This window comes from Carlito syrichta, unplaced genomic scaffold, assembly GCF_000164805.1.
Source record: "Carlito syrichta isolate Samal-C Ts95f unplaced genomic scaffold, Tarsius_syrichta-2.0.1 Scaffold301909, whole genome shotgun sequence".
NCBI lineage: Eukaryota > Metazoa > Chordata > Mammalia > Primates > Tarsiidae > Carlito > Carlito syrichta.
Window position 1 is genome coordinate 89812 of NW_007246005.1, and position 7890 is coordinate 97701.

Consider the following 7890-nt stretch of genomic DNA (forward strand, 5'->3'; position numbering starts at 1 on the left):
AGTGCAGTGGCACACTCACAGCCACCCCAGCATCAACTTGCTGTGCTGTGCGATTCTTCTGCCTCAGCCTTCCAAGTAGCCAGAACTACAGGCACACACTACCATGACCAGCTAATTTTTTTTATTTATCGTAGAGTCAAGGTCTTGCCAAATTGCCCAGGTTATTCTCGAACCTGCAGGCTCAGTCAATCCACTCGCCTCAGCCTCACAAAGTGCTGGGATTACAGGCTGAGCCACTGAACCTAGCCTGTTTCCAGAAATCTTTTAATTTCTTCTCTGATTCCTGTGTTGACCAAGGAGTTGTTCAGCATTATGCTGTTTAGTGTCCATGTCTTTGTGGGTTTGGGGGTAGCTTTGTTGGTGTTGATATTTGTTTTTATCCCACTGTGGTCTGAGAAGGTGCATGGCAGTATTTTAATCTTATGGAATTTGCTTGATTTATATATGAGGATGTGGTTGATTTTGGAGTCCATTCCATGTGGTGATCAGTAGAATGTATATTCTGTGGTTGTTGGGTAGAGTTTTCTGTAGGTATTATTAAGTCCATTTGGTCAAGTATCAAGTTGAGGTTCTGAATATTCTTGTTGATTTTTTGCTGCGGTGATCTATCTAGGGTTGTTAGTGGAGTATTTAAGTCCCCAGCTATGATAGTGTTTGAGTCAATGTCTCTTTTTAATTTACCTAGAAGCTGCTTTATAAAAGTTGGTGCCCTTATGTTGGTGCATGTATGTTTAGGATGGATGTTTCTTGTTGATGGATTGAACTTTTTATCATTATGTAGTGACCTTTTGTATATTTTTAATTTTTGATAATTTTAAGGATATTTTGTCTGATATTATGATCATAGCTCCTGCTTTCTTTTGTGTTCTGTTCACCTATTCCATCCTCTTACTTTGCATCTGTGAGTGTCCATTCTGGTGAGATGAGTCTCCTGAAGACAACAAATTGTTGCATCATTTCTTTTTATCTAGTTTGCCATTCTACGTCTTTTCAGTGGTGCATTCAGTACATTCGTATTCACGCTAATTATTGGGATGTGAGAGTTTATCCCTGTCATGAGGTTCTTATAGGGTTTGTTGTTGTTGTTTGTTTATTTGTTTGTTTCTCATGATATTTGAGTTGATATATGTGTGTGTGTTCAATCTTTTTCCTGTATTCTTGGGAAAAGTGTGGTCATTCTTTTTTTTTCTTTCTTCTGTGTTTAATACTTTCTTGAGCATTTCTAGTACAGCTGGTCCAGATGCAGTGTAAACGCTTAGGAATTGAATGTCTAAGAAAGATTTTAATTCTCCATCACTAATGAAGTTTAGTTTAGCTGGGTAGGAAATTCTTGGTAGGAATTGTTTATCTTTGAGAACTTTGAGGAATGTACTCCAGTCTCTTCTAGCCTGTAGTGTTTCTGTAGATAAGTCTGCTGCTATTCTAATTTGTCTTCCCCTGTAAGCAGTCTGACCTTTCTCTCTTGCTGTCCTTAAGATTTTTTCTTTTATGCCTGCTTTGTATAAGCAGACTACTATGTGTCTAGAATTTGGTCTTCTCATTTGATGTATTGCAGAGGTTCTCTGAGCCTCTTGTGTTTGAATGGTCACATCTCTGATGAAATGAGGGAAGTTTTCTTGGATAATTTCATGGAATGTTTGCTCCAGGGTGGTCTTTGTTTCTCTATTTGCCTCAGGAATGCAAACTAATCTTAGGCTTGACCTCTTGATATAATTCCATACCACTTGGAGGTATGGAATTTGTTCCATCTTTTTAAGCTTCTTTTCTATGTTTTTAATAGTTTGGGTTAGTTTCATGTTTTGGTGCATAAGCTCTGAGTTTCTTTCTTCTGCTTGGCTAATTCTGCTTTCATGCCTGTCAGTTTGTTATTTATTTTGTTTATTGCAGTCTTTATTGCTGTTATCTTAGTTATCAACTCCTTCATTCTTTTCTTTTGTCTCTCCTCATTTCTATTCATTCTCTCTATTAATATTGTGATCTCTGGGCTTGTGGTTTGGGACCAGTCATTCTGAGGGGTCTTCATTATTTGAGTTCCAAAGTTTGTATTCTCAGGTGCTATCTTCCCAGAAGTCTGCAAGAAATCTGTATTTTTCCTTTGATTTGTCTTCATTTGTGATGGTTTTCCTCCTCCCTTTCCCTCCTTCTTTAATTTCATTACTCAGTGATGGGGGATAACTTTCACTTGTTTGCTCAATCCCCTATTCTTCCTTTTATAGGTCCTCTGTATTTGTTCAATTTTGAAGCCAGTCAGGGGATGAGAGGTTGTTCTTTTTGCAGTTTTGAGGTTTGATTAAGGTGTGATGGAAGGAGCTGTGGTTCAGAGCCTATCTTCAGATCACAGCATCCACTGACATATATATGAGCCCCCTGGAGCCAACTTCCCACCACTTTATAATCTGTCCATGTGGTGGGGGTCTATAGATGCCCCCAAGAGCAAAATGAGATAAGTAAAAGGAGAAGAACAGAAAAAAGAAGATGAAGACAGAGGAGAAGGAGAAGGAAAACAGGTACACCAACTAATGAATAAACAAAGAAACACAAAAAACAACCAAAAATCAAAAACACACAAACATGCAAACAAACAAAAAAAACCTGATGATACACTTACCCTAAAAATACCCATATGCAAACAGAAAAACTAAAAAAGGAAAACAGAAGCATAATAAAAACAAGTACAAAAACATAAACAAAAACAAGTACTAAAGCATAAACAAAAACAGAGGAAAAAAGAAGAGAGAAAAAAAATAGAGCTCCCCTGTGCCAGTTTTAGGAATTTCGGGTTCCTTTCCCAAGCACTGTCCCGGCTTCTGGCCACCGCTTCGGTAGGGAGTGGGGCTCTGATCTATAGCCCCTCCCCTCTGCTCTTGGCACAGACCCATCTGGTGGCTCTTAGCTCCACAGACTGCTGTGGGAGAAGGTTGAATAACATCCCGACTCACCCAACTCATCTGCTGCTGCCAAGTCCCCCACTCAGATCCAATGTGTCTGTGCCTAGTCCAGTGTGGGTATGGAGCATCCTCTTTCCATGTCTGTTCCTGGAGTTTCCTCTCTGGATCAGTGATGATCAGATCCCAGGGAGGCACAACATCTCTTCTGGGTCCCAGGTCGGAGACTGAACAGAGCCAAGGGGGCCAGTGCAGGTATCTGCCCAACCCAGAACAGAGAAAATAGTGGTGGTGGGTGTCTCCTGCCCGATGGCGGGGCTCAGCACCACATTTCCTCACTGTGTCCTCTTCACAGTTCCCTCTGCCTGTGCCTGGCCCACTGCCATGGGTGGTAACATGGGCCAGGTGCCTGATATTGAGAACAGCTGATCTCTGCTACCTCCTTCCTGGAGACCCCCAGGAATGACTGATGATCCTGCAACAGGGCCTCCAATCTCAAGGCAGTGATAGGTTCCAGCTGCTTCTGAGGGGAGTCCCAGGACCAAGTCTCCCCTCAGATGGACCTTCAATCACCCAGTGGCAATCATCCACTCACACAGACTATAGACATTCACCCATGCAGAGACTTTCACACTCCCACTGGTTCCATTGCCATCTCCCACCCTCCACTCAGTTGTTTTTCAAGAAAAATCTCTTTAAAAGAAACTGGATCCCACTGATAAACAACTTTTGTTCTTCTAATTCTTCCTGCCTAAAATGCAGGATGTACAGAATTCACAGTGTACAATAAGTTAGCAAAAGCCATGCAAATGAGTATGCATCGGTCTCTGAATGGAAAGTTGGAATGCGTCTGCCTCACTGATCCATTTAACTATCTTGACCAAAGATATGATGACTTGATTGCCATTAGAAACACTGCCACTAGAAAACATAGATTGACCCCTTACGAAATAGTTATTAAATACATATGCTTCTCACGATAGAATCTCAGGCATCTCCCAATCTTATACATTCTGGCATGTCTCAATTGTGCAAGGATTTAGTGCATTATGTCAAAGTATATTTTTACCAGTAAAAGAAGCCCTGATAACAATCAGTTTCACAATACAAACTTGGAGATTGGGTCTTTGAGAAATGACACCAAAGGAAGACTGCTCTTAAACTGTATTGGAAGGATGTGTCCAGTTCTTTTCTGCAAAAAACTTCAGGGCCTCAAGTCTTGAATCAACATCTCAACTCAAGAAGATCCCTTCAGGTTCAAAGCTGTATACCTGATGGAGAACTTAAGCTAAAGCTGATCAGGGAAGTTTTTCACCAGAAGCAGAAAGCATGGGCAGTTTTCTCAGGAAGACAGATCAATACTTGTCTGACATAGTAAAAGCATTATCATCTTTTTTTCCCCTTTTCCCCTATGTCCTGATGTCATAATTCCTTCATTTTTCTTATGAGAAAATTCACAGAAGCATATTCTATGGATGATTTTAGCAGAGACCTTTACTCTAGAAGAAACCAGAGCAATTGTTGGATTTGTGGGCTATTGCCACAAAATCAGGAATTGATTCCACCTCTGCCAGTCCTTCTCTGTGTTCCCAATGAGAGTCATCCTGAAATCCCAAAGAAGATATGAAAGGCAGATATTCTTGATATTCTAGATATCACTGCTATGTGTTTTCCTACACTCAGTGCAGATAGTATTCTGACCTTTTAAATTAATATTTTAACTATTCCAATTATAAAAAATGATACAAAAGTGATGCCTACAAATATACAAAAGGTATATTGTACTTCCATTGTGTATTTAAAACCTGGGGACTACCTATGTACGTATCGGTAACTGTTTGTGTGATGTCACTGAATTAAATCTAGTAAGGTTCCTTTTCACTAAATGTAGTTATGCACCCTTAGAGCATGCTGTAAAGGAATCACAAAAATTAAGTTTTCCACTGGGCCTTATTCAAGAACTTGGCAGACTTATGTGTGAACAATTTTAACTAACCTCAGTACAAGCATCACTAAGTAGTCCTCTTTTCTAGCCCCCAAAGGCTTATATTGAGTCTGCATAAAATTTGCTTACTCTTTCTGCCTCCTTCTTGGTTCACATCTTGCTATTTGACCTGATTCCCCTTTGCCTTCCAAATAGCTTTCCTTGAAATACCATAATATCTCTCATAATCAAATGCCAAAGAAGTCAATAACCAAAATTAGTACCATGCTTGAAATAGAGGAAGATACAATATTTTTGTAGAGGAGAAAATATGATTTGTTTTCTTTCCTTCCTAGGTTCCTAGTTGAGAGACACTCTTGAAAACAAAAGTCAGATAAACAAGACAAAAACCAGCAAAATGCATTAATGCATGCTCTACTCATCATGCAGGACAGGCCTCAGATCAAAAGTATTTCTCTCACAAGACAGTGGCTTAGGGCCTTGCTTAAATTATATTTTAACAAAAGGCCATAAATCCCACAGTGACAAGAAAAAGAGGAGATTATATGTAGGCTCAGACTTCCAAAAGGTAGGAAAATGTAGAAAGGTAAATTTATGGGAAAAGTAAAGTCTGCTTCTAGATTCTCTAGTGCTGCTGTCCCCAAGCTGACAAGCAAGTATCATAAAGGAGTCCATCTTTAGTCAAGAAATGGCAGAGAGAAGGGTAGAAAGACCTTTTATTTTTCAAATTTTTGTCCTCTCATGTTGCAAGCAGAGAGGGGGCAAAGTGTCCCCCAGTGCTTTGACATTTTTCAACTCAGCAATCCCCAACCTTTTATTATTATTAATATTATTATTATAAAGATGTGGGGTACAATTCAGGGTTAGGTATACAAATGTTCATTATGCAGGTACCCTTGATGAGGTGTGCCCCCCCCACCCCCGGCAGATTCCCACTACTGCCAAATGCTTTCTTATAGCATTATAATTGTTCAAGGTCCTCTTATGAGTGAGAACATATGGAACTCAGTTCTTTGTTTCTGTGATAAATCACTGAGTATGATTGACTCTAAATCCAACCAGGTTGTTGCAAAGTCCATATATTTGTCGTTCTTTATGGCTGCATAATATTGCATTGTGTATATGTACCACATTTTTTAATCCAGTCTAGTTTTTATGGGCAACACAGTTGGTTCCATGTTTTTGCTATTGTGAATAGAGCTGCAACAAACATACGTGTACTGGTATCTTTTTTGTAGAATAATTTGAGTTCCGGGTATATTCCCAATAGGGGAATTGCTGGGTCATATGGAAGGTCAATTTCTAGTTCTTTCAGAAATCTCCAGACTGTTTTCCAGAGAGGTTGTACAAGTTTGCATTCCCACCAACAGTGTAGAAGCATTCCTTTTTCTCCACAACCTTGCCAGCATCTGTTGTTTGTTTTATTAATGATGGCCATTCTTACTGGGATTAGGTGGTATCTCAATATGGTTTTGATTTGCATTTCTCTGATGATGAGTGAGGCTGAGCACTTAAGGGGCTGTTTTTTTCCCTTCGGTGCATTTGAGTTCCTTGTAGATCCTAGATGTTAGGCATTTGTCAGATATAGAGTTGACAAATATTTTTTCCCATTCTGTGGGGTGTCTCCCTGCTCTCTTGATGGTTTCTTTTGCTTTGCAGAAGCTCATTAATTTGATGAGGTCCCGCTTGTCTATCTTATTTCTTAAGGTATTGGCCTTTAGGGATCTGGATAGGAATTTGTTGCCAGTTCCAATTTCCATAAGGGTGTCTCCTGCGTTTTCTAAGGTTCTTATAGTTTGAGGTTTTACGTTTAGATCTTTGAGCCATTTAGAGTTAATTTTTGTGTATGGTGATAGGTAGGGGTCCTGTTTCAGTCTTTGGCATGTGGTCAGCCAGTTTTCCCAGCACCATGTACTGAATAGGTTTTCCTGTCCCCAGTAGTTGTTGGAGACTTTGTCAAAGATGAGTTGGTTGAGGAATTGAGACTTTGTTTCCAGAATCTCTATCCTGTTCCATTGGTCTATATATATATATATATAAAAAAAAAACACAAAAAAAAAAACAGCAAAATGTATTAATGTATGCTATACTCTCCATGCAGGACAGGTCTCAGATCAAAAGTATTTCTCTAGCAAGATGTGGCTTAGGGCCTTGCTTAAATTATATTTTAACAAAAGGTCATAAATCCCACAGTGACAAGACAAAGAGGAGATTATATGTAGGCTCAGACATCCAAAAGGTAGGAAAATGTAGAAAGGTAAATGTATGGGAAAAGTAAAGTCTGCTTCTAGATTCTCTAGTGCTGCTTTCTCCAAGCTGACAAGCAAGAATCATAAAGGAGTTCATCTTTAGTCAAGAAATGGCAGAGAGAAGGGTAGAAAGACCTTTTGTTTTTGTAAATTCTTGTCCTCTAATGATGCAAGCAGAGAGGAGGCAAAGTGTCCCCCCAGGGCTTTGACATTCTTCAACTCAGCAATCCCCAGCCTTTTTTTTTTTTTTTTTTTTTGAGTCAGAGTCCCACTCTGTCGCCCAGACTGGAGGGCAGTGGCACGTTTCCGGCCACCACAACCTCGACCCGCTGGGCTCCGGCGATCCTTCCGCCTCAGCCTTCCAAGTAGTGGGAACTACAGACGCGCACTACCACACCCGCCTAATTTTTAATTTATTGTAGAAACGAGGTCTTGCCAAGTTGCCTGGGCGGGTCTCGAACCTGCGGGCTCAGGCAATTCACTCACCTCGGCCTCCCAAAATGCTGGAATTACAGACTGAGCCACCAAGCCCAGTCAATTCCCAACTTTTAAAGAGGGATGTTTTGATTTACTTCAGCTTCCTCTGAATAAAGTTTTCAGTGGTGTTCCTGGGGGTTTTCTGCTGGTGATAGTGAAGTGCCAGTTGTATGGAATTGGAATATAATCCAAGGCTGGGGAAAATCTTGGAGCTTGCAGTCAATCAGAGTTCCAATGGGTAGAAGCCATGTTTCGAATGGTGGAGATAAGAACACTCATATTCAGCAAAAACACTCAATGGAACATCATGTAGCTTTAGATTTCCTCTTTAGGG